Raw genomic sequence first — 12,096 nt, 5'->3', positions numbered from 1 at the left:
TATCTGGGCTTTATTTACCTCCTATAATTGAAACTTTGTTGCTTTGAGTGGAGCTCAGAGCTGGCCGTGGCAGGCGGGAAGCTTGGCTTCCTCCATCATTTGGGCAACCAAGCCTCCTGTTTGCTACAGATCTGTGGCTGCCAGCTGCCATCTTGGTTGGGTTAATTTGCATATAGTCACTCTGATTGGCTGGTGGGCATGGTTTGGGCTGTAGCAACGGTATGGTCAATTTGCATGTTTGTCTGTTATTAGGTAAGGTGCTTAATTTTTTTAGCTTTTCAGGACAATTTGTTTTAGAAATTTTAGATTTCAGAAGACCTTCAAATTTCTCTTACCCATTTCATGAAGCCATAAAGTGTTAGTTTCCTTAAATATTTTATATTTAAGCCCTAGCCGGTTTGGCTCAGTGGATAGAGTGCCGCCTATGAACTGAAAGTTCCCAAGTTCGATTCCAATCAAGGCACATGCCCAGGTTGTGGGCTTGATCCCCAGTGGGGGACTTGCGGGAGGCAGCCAATCCATGATTCTCTCTCATCATGGATGTTTCTCTCTCTCTCTCCCTCTTCCTTCCTCTCTGAAATCAATAAAAATAAAATATTTTTAAAATATTTAATAGATTAAGTTTTTTAACTTTTTTTGCTTTGAAATTTAGAAACAAATTTTATTTAAGATCTGAAATACAGTTCCTTAAATATCAACTTCTCGAGAAAACCGTGGCTACACAATAAAGCATTGCCTCTATCATGTTAGAACGTGCATTAGACTCAAATACAAAAACCATGAGACAAACCACCATCCTTCAGCAATCTGAGCAAAGATAGAATGCCTAAGGAACAACATGGATGGACTTGCAGAGGATGGGCTGTTTTACTTCAAGCACCATTTTAAAAAGAGCACAGATGCATGGGTTTTCAGGTATATACATTGCATAGAACCTTTGGCACTAGGAATCAGGGCATTTTTATCAGGTAGCATTAACACATAATTAGAAAATTGTGTAGTGTCAAAGGGATAGAACCACCAGCATTCAAGCAATGTTGTCAACTATACAAGAAGATGTTCTACTGAATGTTTCTTTTTTTTGTCTAATTACTGCATACACTGGTAGCAACTGTGGAATAAAAGGAGCTTGTACTCCTTTTATTTTCTGTTTAAAACAAAACAGAAAAACTGAAATATAAGCCCTGTTATACATTAGCAATTTTAAAGGACATCAATTATACAAGAAAAAGACTAAGGACAAAATGAGTGTTTACGGATATCAGACAAAATAGCGAGTGCTCAGTAGACCTCCACAGGGCTTTGCGGTGGTACTCAGCCGAAGCTACTTTGTAATCACTGGCAGTTAACAGAGATGCAGCATTCTTTGCCAGATATTTTAGGAAATCACACAAATAGTCCAACAATAATGTAAGGCTCTTCTCATCAAGGGGCATATATGCCAGAATTGCTCCAGTTCTTACAGATAATCTCGCTGTGGTGCTCTATAAACTTGGGACACGGGCGCATCAGGGTGAGCCAAGAGGATTTCGGCTCTTAAATTTGTAGAGCAGCTGAGTGCCTAACATCACGTTGAAGTATTCTGTAATTTCTACAACAACGTCATTCACTGCGTATTCCTTATTGTTGACATTTCTCTGCGATTTCTTGCAGCTTGCATATTCTTCTAGAATGACATCTACATTTTTCTTAGGGAATTGAAATAGCTCCTTCTGCCTGGTAACTAAGTCCCAATCCTCAACAAGCCATACTTTTAATTCTTCAGGAATCTTTCCTGTAATGTCCATTCTATTCTTAAATGCAGGGGTCCTCAAACTACGGCCCGCGGGCCACATGCAAATACAAATATTGTATTTGTTCCCGTTTTGTTTTTTTTACTTCAAAATAAGATATGTGCAGTGTGCATAGGAATTTGTTCATAGTTTTTTTTTAATATAGTCCGTCCCGCCAACGGTCTGAGGGACAGTGAACTGGCCCCCTGTTTAAAAAGTTTGAGGACCCCTGCTTAAATGCATCCTCACTTTCAACAGTGGGGTCAGCCAGGACCCTTTTCTTCCGAGGTGGCTGAGGGGCTTTGCTGGTACTGCCACCATCCCTGTTTCCAGGAGTCTTCTGCTTGTTCTTTCTTGTCTTCCCCACCAATCCAGAAGAGGGGGTTCTCTACAGAACAACCCCCTCCCCCGCCATCTGCCTGGGCGCGCTGGTTCCAGATTCTGCTGTGGACCAGCTGTCATCGTACTTCTCTGCATATTGCTTCTAGTTGGTTTTTTGAAGTTGTCTTCTGCAGATCCATCCCTGTTTCCAGGAGTCTTCTGCTTGTTCTTTCTTGTCTTCCCCACCAATCCAGAAGAGGGGGTTCTCTACAGAACAACCCCCTCCCCCGCCATCTGCCTGGGCGCGCTGGTTCCAGATTCTGCTGTGGACCAGCTGTCATCGTACTTCTCTGCATATTGCTTCTAGTTGGTTTTTTGAAGTTGTCTTCTTCTGCAGACTGTTGTCCACGAGTTTGCGAACCCTGCTTTCTGGAACTCATTCAACCCTGTTTTTATTTCAACCAATAATCCTCTTATTCTTCTCGCTCTTCCAAGAACTAGTGTTTTCCCAGTGAATCTTATAGATCTTCTGGGATTGTTTGAAAGGATGAGGTGGGAGACAACCCAAGATTCTGTAATCAGGATCGGATCTTCTGATTCTTACTATGCAGCACACTTAGCTTTTCTGACAATGGCCTGAAATGGGAATCCACTTCTTCCCAGCTGTCCCTCCAATAGCCATTAACCTTTACTTTGAAATAATTTTAGATTTAGATTTACAGAAGAGTTACAAGATGGCACAGAGTTCCTTATATTCTTTCTCCAGCTTCCCCACTGTTGATATCATACATTTATCACAACAAAGAAAATAACATTATTATAATACTATTAAATTAAATTATGGCCTTCCCCCCACCCCAAGTTTTTCTGTAGTCCTTTTTCTGTTCCAGGAATAGATTTAATTTTTATAGATATCTGCTTTCCCACATTTTTATTAAATCCAGAATATCATCAAATTCACAAGACTGACACTGATTTTTTTTAATGCCACTAATTAGGTAGTATACTTACTGTCTCAAACATGTATTCATATGTCCTGTTTTTGTCTTTGCTTAAATATCTTTTTTTTTTCCTGCCTAAATGTCTTGTTTGCACGGAGAAGTTACCAAATGGCACGGGGTACCAAGCATACCTCATGGTGCTTCCCCCAACAACACTAAGGCAGAGAAGCATGGGGATTTAAAAAAATAATAATAATCGCTGTAAAAACTCTATGGTCTTTGTTATGTTAGTGTCAGATTGTACTTGAGAAGTTAGGTACATGTGACTTGTTGCTAAAGATGAAATGCCCCCCACACTGGCAGGCAGGCTCCTTTTACCCAACCATGTGGAATTTGTCAACACTACGCTTGGGACTGAGGAAGCAAAGTCAATGGACACACTGACCCATGACATGACAGAGACACACCAACCCACAACACCTCCCACTTCAGATCGCCGAATCCACAGGTGAATTACCTGGCTGCTGGGTTAGTTCACCAGTGAGAAGTGCCCCGGCCAGAGGGAGACTGCAGTTCTGCTCTGGTCCAGTGAGGCCCTCCACAGCAGGGAAGCTCATGCAGTGCAAACTGTCCCAGCCTGTTTTTATCTTCACGCGAAGAGACAGGAGCAGACGTCTGCTCTATTTCGTACTGAAGGGCACTGACTAGCAAAGGACATGTTTTGTCAAAAACAAGTTACACATTGAAGAGAAAAAAGTGTGAATTTTTACCTTTCATCTGGAATGGTTATTGACTGAAAAATGGATAAGTGGGCTGACACTTTGGAGTATCTAAATGAATGTAAAAAAAAATTGCAAGAACTGTGTAAAAATGTATAGTGAGAGAATGTGTGGCTTTGCAGCACAATTTAATTTTGGAAAAGTGAAAATAGGTTATTTAGTAATATGTTTGGTCAGTTTTATTTTGAATCCTAAACAAAAATTAACAAGAACAAATGTAACAAAATCACTGTGAAATAATGATTGGGAAAATAAATGGGATGGGGAATGGGGAGTCCTGGATGCAGCATATTCAGAAATGGCAACATCCGTGGAGGAGAAGGAAGCACTGGACTTGAAGGATCATTGCTTCTTTGAAGATTTTGTTGTTGTTAATCCTCACCAAAGGATATTTTTTTCCATTGATCTTTAGAGAGTAGAAGGGAAGGAGGGAGGGGAGAGAGATACATACATGGATGTGAGAGTGACTTATCAATTGGTTGCCTCCCGAATGCACCCCAGGGATCAAACCTGAACCTGCAACCCAGGTAGGTGCCCTGACCAGGAATCAACTGGCAACATTTTGGTGCATGGAACAACGCCCAACCAACTGAATCATACTGGCCAGGGTGCTTCCTTGAAGAATTTAAAAGACTACATTGGCCCTAGCTGGTTTGGCTCAGTGGATAGAGCGTCGGCCTGCAGACTGAGGGGTCCCGGGTTCAATTCCAGTCGAGGGTACATGCCCAGGTTGCTGGCTTGGTCCCTAGTAGGGGGCATGCAGGAGGCAGCCAATCAATGATTCTCTCTCATCATTGATGTTTCTTTCCCTCTCCCTTCCTCTCTGAAATCAATAAAAATATATTTTTTAAAAAAGACTGCATTAGCCCGGCTGGCTTGTGGTTGAGCATTGACCTATGAACCAGGAGGTCCAGGTTCAATTCCTGATCAGGGCTCATGCCTAGGTTTTGGACTTGATCCCCAGTGGGGGTCGTGCAGGAGGCAGCCAATCGATGAATCTCTCTCATTGTTGAGGTTTCTGTCTCTCCCTCTCCCTTCCTCTCCGAAATCAATCCTTCCTATATAACTAAAGCCTAATAAGCAAATCAACTGAATGGCTGAATGACCTGTGGAACGACCAGTTGTTATGACATGCACTGACCACCAGGGGGAAGACGCTCAACGCAGGAGCTGCCCCCAGCCAGCAGGCCCCAGGCCAGCCAAGGCGGGTGTCAGGAGGGCAGTGGGTGGAGACAGGCAGGGGAGGGTGGTGGCAAGCTGGCAGCGCCAAGGCAGGGGCCAGCAGGGCCCCCCCCACCACCATCACCCCGCTGGTCACCCCACAGATTAGCCCTGATCGCCGGCCAGGGCCTTTAGTAAATTTCGTGTACTGGACCTTTAGTAAAAATATTTTTTATTTTATTTTATTTTTTAATATATTTTATTGATTTTTTACAGAGAGGAAGGGAGAGAGATAGAGAGTTAGAAACATCGATGAGAGAGAAACATCGATCAGCTGCCTCCTTAGGGGGTGTGCGGGAGTCAGCTGATCGATGTTTCTCTCTCATTGATGTCTCTAACTCTCTATCCCTTTCCCTTCCTCTCTGTAAAAAATCAATAAAATATATATTTTTAAAAAGTTTCTGTCCATTACAGGAGCTGCATACCCTGCTCCAATTGCTGCCAAGGCCAGTGTGAAACAAGTTCTTTCCTAATTTTTTTTTTGTTTGCTCTTTTTCACACAGCCTGTCATGTAAACGTGCTCCATAAATAAGAGGAATGAGAGGAGCAACCAAATGTCTCAGTCAAGAATTGCTTGGATCCCTGTCATATGGAAAATTCAGTATCAAAAAGTCATGTTCATCAAAATGAAAATGTTTCATCTGGAAGGTTATATGGGTCAATGTTAGTGTCTTTCCTAATACCTAGGGTTTTAATTGTGTGATATAAATGAAAACATAGCCTTTTTTTTCTGCCTGTCTGGCTCCTTCCAGTGCCCTTCCCATCCTCCCTGCAGCTGCTTTGGGCTTTTGCCCTCCTGTGAAACTGCTGCTTCTCTCTCTTCCCTTCCATTCTGCTTCCTCGCTGTGCTCAGAACGCAGACAGGCTCCTGCCCCTCTCTCTTCCTTCGTGGCTGCCTCTGAGTCAAAGACCAGTGCTTTCTGTCAGCGCTCCTGCTGCTGCCCTGATGGGTGGGGCCCTGGCCAGGATTTGAGAAGTCCTGGTAGGACAGATGAATGGAAGGAAGCTTGGTGCCAGCTGGTTTCCAGTTCCTCCTCTGAACCAAGAGCCTCTGCCTCCGGGCCTTTACACAGGACATGTCCCACCCCTTAGTCGGCTGCAGTGCCCCTGCAACCAGGACACTCTCCCTGAGACCCCAGAAGACAACGCTTTTCTTTCTGAGTCTCCCCATTTCCTCCCCTGGAGACTGTCAGCCCCTGAGAGCAGGAGCCCCCATGTGGTCCTGCCTGTGCTGCTAGTGTAATCTAGGGTGTTCTGAGAGAGAGATGGGTGTGCATTGGCTCACATGGCAGTGTGCATTTCTGGGGCCTATGGTTGGGGGGTGCCACCAACAATCCCTACAGTAACAGCTTTTTACTATAGCATGCTTAGGATCATCTTATGGTTGACATGAAGACCCTCCAACATAGGCCAGAGCTGGTGAGGAATGACCTGGCCTGGGGAGCAGGGGGCAGGGCTGTATCTGCTGTTTCAGAAGCCTGCCCGCCTCAGGCCGGGTCAGCTCAAGTGGCCACAGTGTCTGCGAGGACCTCAACCAGGCGGAAGCACCCTCCTCTCCTGCTCCCACCACCACCTCAGGTGAACCCCTTTTTGGGCTTGGTCCATGGTAATTGTGTGCCATTTTAAGTCCTCGTCTCTAGCCACCCAAGGAAGAGCTTTGTTTTTATCTTTTTTTTAAAGATTGAATTTAACAGTTTTATTTATTTTTAATTTTTATTTATTTTTTGATCCTTATCCAAGGATATGTTTTAGTGATTTTTTTATTTTTTAATCTTTTAAAAAATACATATCTTTATTGCTTTCAGAGAGGAAGTGAAGGGAGAGGGAAAGATAGAAACATCAATGATGAGAGAGAATCATTAATTGACCACCTCCTACACGTCCCACACTGGGGATCAAGGCCACAACCCAGGAACATGCCCTGACCAGGAATTGAACCATGACCTCCTGGGTCATAGGTTGACGCTCAACCACTGAGCTGTGCCGGCCGGCCTGCTTTACTGATTTTTAAAGGGAGTGGAAGAGAGGAGAGAGAGGAGAGAGAGAGAGAAGAAAGGAAGGAAGAAAAAGAAAGAGAGAGAGAGAGAAAGAAAGAAAGAAAGAAGAAAGAGAGAGATGAGAGAAGCATCCATCTCCTGTACACACACTCACCTGGGATAGAACTCTCAGCCTAGGCATGCACCCCTACCGGGAAGCGAACCAGCAAACTTTCCGTGCACTGGACAACACTCCAACCAACTGAACCACACCAGCCAGGTCTGAATTTAACCATTTTTTTTAAACATATTTTATTGATTTTTCACAGAGAGGAAGGGAGAGAGAATAGAGAGCCAGAAACATCGATGAGAGAGAAACATCCATCAGCCACCTCCTGCACATCTCCCACTGGGGATGTGCCCGCAACCCAGGTACATGCCCCTGACCAGAATCGAACCTGGGACCCTTCAGTCGCAGGCCGACGCTCTATCCACTGAGCCAAACCGGTTTCGGCTGAATTTAACCATTTTAAAGTGAACAATTCAGTGATGTTTAGGGCATTCACAGGCTGTACAAACACCACCTCTAGTTCCACATGTTTATGCCCCAAAAGGAACCCTGTGCCTATTAAGCACTTGCTCCCCATTCCTCCCTCTCTTATGGTTTTTAAAGGTAAAAATGCACCTAGTAAAAAATCAATACAGCCATAACTGGTTTGGCTCAGTGGATAGAGCCTCAGCCCGCAGGCTGAAGGGACCTGGGTTCAATTCTGATCAAGGGCACATGCCCAGGTTGCTGGCTTGGTCCCCAGTAGGGGGCGTACAAGAGGCAGCCAATCAATGATTCTCATCATTAATGTTTCTCTCTCCCTCTCCCTTCCTCTCTGTAAAAATCAGTACATATGAGAATATCCACAATGGGTAGTCTCCTTCCCCATCAGGTCCCCAGGGGCCTCCACTGTGAGCAGTGTTTCATGCATGTTCAGGTCATTCATCTGTGCACTCTTCCCCATCCTGCTGCTTGTCACTTAACTGCCTCTCAGATCGTCCACCCCAGAATGTGTCCACCTGTTTCCATCTCAGAACCAGCTGTCCAGCATTCTGTGATTTAAGTACAAGCTAGATCTCTACCTTCCCTGCTCAAACCCTCTTCCTCTTTTAACATCTCATTCCTAGATCACTGCCCTGGAGGCAGTCCAAGCAGCCCGGCCCCTCCCTCCTTGGCATCACCTCTCCTGGTGACCACTTTTCCAGTTGAGGGTTGGGACAAGTCCAGCCCCCATGGCTGTGAGCTCCTAGAGCAGTGGTTCTCAACCTTCCTAACGCCGCGACCCTTAACACAGTTCCTCATGTTGTGGTGACCCCCAACCATAAAATTATTTTCGTTGCTACTTCATAACTGTAATTTTGCTACTGTTATGAATCGCAATGTAAATATCTGATATGCAGGATGTATTTCCCTTGTTACAAATTGAACATAATTAAAGCATAGTGATTAATCACAAAAACAATATGTAATTATATATGTGTTTTCTGATGGTCTTAGGCGACCCCTGTGAAAGGGTCGTTCGACCCCCAAAGAGGTTGCGACCCTCAGTTTGAGAACCGCTGTCCTAGAGGGTAGGAAGGCTCTTCCTAAATTTTGTATCCCCAGAGCCTAGCTTGGTGTCTACACACAGTAGATGCTCACTAAATGTCAGATGAGTGGCTTAGGGTGGAAGGCAGATGGCCAGGAGATTGTGAACCGACTGGTGGAGGTGAGAAGGACAGGCTGGCCTTCAGGGTGCTGAGCCCAGGTCAGAGGGAGGGTCCAGAGCAGTCGGTGCCTCTTGTGTACCCTTTCTGAGAGCCTGCTGCCTGTGTCAGGCTCAGTGCCAAGGCCGGGTTTACTGTAAACCCGCAGGATTCTTAGGCGACCCCTGTGAACCTCCCTTCCTTCCTTCCTCCCTTCCTTCCTCCCTTCCTTCCTTCCTTCCATGGCCCAGGGAGAGAGCCTCACACCGCCCCCTGGTGGTCAGGGACAGCCCAAGGCGCCCTCTACCAGTGACCAAGCGGCTGCAGGTCCGGCTTCTATCTGCTGTGTTTACCTACAGGATATATTTTATTTTAAAAAATAACAAGGGCCCTGGCCTGGTGGCTCAGTTCACCAAAAGGTTGTGGGTTCGATTCCTGGACAAGGCACATACCTAGGTTGCGCGTTCAGTCCCCAGTTAGAAGCAACTAATCGATGTCTCACATGGATGTTTTCTCTCTCTCTCTCTGTAGCCCCCTTTCCTCTCTCTCTAAAAAATCAATAAAAAGCCTATCCTTAGGTGAGGATTAAAAAAAATAAAAATAACTTGTATCATTTTATAAGCCAAATTTTTTTAATGTATTTTATTGATATTTTAGACAGGAAGGGAGAGGGATAGAGAAACATTGATGAGAGAGAAACATCGATCAGCTGCCTCCTGCACACTCCCCACTGGGGATGTGCCTGCAACCAAGGCACATGCCCTTGACCGGAATCGAACCTGGGACCCTTCAGTCCGCAGGCCGACATTCTATCCACCGAGCTAAACCCGTTAGGGCCAAATTTTTTTAACGTACAAAAAATCGCCTTTACTCATCTCCCCACTAGCACAACTAAGTTTTTTGTTCCATCTCCTCCCAGCCTATCCTGGGTCACTTGTGTAGCCAGGTCAAGAGAACAGGGGGTCATGTCCCGGCATTAAGCCCCCTCTAGCGTATCTTCGTGGCAACTGACAGGGAGAATGGGACTGTTCATAGGGAGAGAGCACCCTGCCTGGAATGCTTGCTTCTCTCCAGTTTCTCAATGTTCTTTTTAAAAATATATTTGTATTGATTTCACAGAGGAAGGGAGAGATGGAAACATCAGTGATGAGAGAGAATCATTAATTGGCTCCCTCCTGCATTCCCCACACTGGGGATTGAACCCGCAACCTGGGCATGTGCCCTGACTGGGAATCTAACTGTGACCTCCTGGTTCACAGGTTGATGCTCAACCACTGAGTCACACTGGCCGGGCCCTGATATTCTTGTTAAGGCCATGCGTCAGACTGTTCCACTCTCTTCTTTCTTCTTTGAAGTGGCTTCTTTAGATAAGTTCATCTTTCTGATCATTTGAGGCCATTTGGAATCTTAGTGTCATTTTCTCTCCAACCATCTCCCTCTTTGCCCTCGGGACTTGCAGAATTCCATTGGTCTTCTCTCTCTGCCACCAACTGGGGACCAAGTGGGGACAGTGGGCCCTTTTGCCCCCATTAAATTCCTTGGAGGATAAGGACCCCAACCCACATCTCTCTATGCCTCCCTATCAGGGCCTCTTACCTGAGTTTCCCAAAGCCCCTTCTTCTTTATTTCTGGAAATCCCCACTTGCACAGTGACAAGCCAGTGACAAGCCAGGGGCTCATGACACTGTGGTTTCAAGCTGGGGACTTAGCTGTGAGGGAGAAGGCAGAGCTGTGTATCCCTGGCCACTCCCTTCCACAGCCACAGCCCATCCCACCCCAGAGCCCTGCCAGTGCTGGGAGGCCTCGGGGAAGGCAACTCCCATCCCTCCTGGGCCCATCGCTGGTCACCAGAAGCCCCCTGAGCCTCGGTGTAAGAGGCAGGTCGTGCATGAGCCACATGGGCCAGGCTCAGCCTGTCCAGCCAGAGTTTCAGTTCCACCACTCCAGCTGCCTGACCCTGGGCAAGGTGGTTAACCTTCCTAGGACTATTTCCTTTTTCAAACAATGAGAGTAATGGTGATTTCTTCCTCAGAGGGGCCATTGTGAGGATTAGATAATAACCCCCAGAATGCTCAGGACAGGCTTGGCACACACTTAGTGATCAATCAATGTTGGCTGTATGCACCAGGCACCCTACCAGGGGTCAGGGATACAGAAAAAGAGGCACGGGGACTCTCAGTGGGGAAGGTAGTGAGTGCAGAAAAGTAGTAATGGAGTACAAGGGATGAAGAAGGGGCCTGAGGAGGAGAAAGGGAGGCCAGGAGGGCTTCCTGGAGGAGGTAAGGAAGAAGGAAGGAAGGAAGGAAGAATAGTTGGTGCAGAGAGAACTACAGGATCCAGGACAAAGGCGAGGAGGGGCCAACAGGAGGATAAGAGATAGGGAGGGTCTGAGAGGAGACCACTAAGGGTCCAGCGTCTGTCTAAGGACAGTGAAGAATTCTGGGAGGGAGCAACTGGGCAGATGGCCAGTTGGAAGGAACCTGTAGGTTAAAGGTGGAGAATGGGTTGGAGTGGGGAGTGAAACCGAGCAGGTCATTCATGTAGAGGCTGTGAGAAGACCCGGGCCAGAAATGAAGGACCGCCCACGGGGCAGCGGGCTTCTGGCGGGGGTCAGAGCTAAGTATGGGAAGCGGAGGGCTTGGTGAGTAATGATGAATGAGCAGTTCGTGACTCGAAGGCTGCTGATGGGAGCAGTTGGGTGGATGGTTGTGTCTCTTACCCAAAATGGAAATAACCGGGTGGAAGTTAGTGGTGATGCGGATGGGACTGAACTCAGTTTGAGGTGTCGGCAGCCCCACTAGAGAACCAGCGTGAGGCCTCATTCCAGAACTTGTGCAGAAAATGAGAGGACCGAGAGCAAGCTGACCTGCTCCCTGAGCCCAGTGAGGAAACTGTCCCCTGATTTCCCGGTCTTGGAATTTCAGCCATACCAAGGTTCTGCGCACTTTGCCCACTGTACTTCTGACTGCTGTGGACTGTCCGGGCCCTCCTTTCCTGGGTCTGAATTCTCCCCCTGCACCCAGTGTCCCTGGCACCCAGCCAGCATCAGCCTGGCCTGGGCTCCCTGATCCTGGACCCTAAGTGCCTGGAGTTATGGAGGGTGGGCTGGGGGCACGTCTGGTGAGGTACAGACAGAAGACATGATCACTCGGGGCGGGGGTGGGAGGGGTGTGAAGTCCTGGGAACCACTGTAGGACCTGGGCCTGTCCTTGCTCCTCCCGGGAGCTCCAGGAAGAAATCAGGGCGTCTGAGCCACGGGAAATGAGCAGGAAAGAAAGGAGAGATTGTGGAGGGGTGGGCGGTGGGCCACAGCAACAGAGAAACCCACTCAGACAGCCTCACAAGTGTCCCT

The 12,096-nt window shown here is 46.9% G+C and overlaps 1 pseudogene; it reads right to left on the bottom strand.

The window, feature by feature from the left end:
- Positions 1-631: 631 nt before the first annotated feature.
- LOC102753409 lies at positions 632-1,790 on the bottom strand (annotated as a pseudogene).
- Positions 1,791-12,096: the final 10,306 nt, after the last annotated feature.

Source organism: Myotis davidii, unplaced genomic scaffold, assembly GCF_000327345.1.
Source record: "Myotis davidii unplaced genomic scaffold, ASM32734v1 scaffold599, whole genome shotgun sequence".
NCBI lineage: Eukaryota > Metazoa > Chordata > Mammalia > Chiroptera > Vespertilionidae > Myotis > Myotis davidii.
Note: the sequence above shows the minus strand (reverse complement) of the source record. Positions and strands in the feature narration are given on the sequence as shown.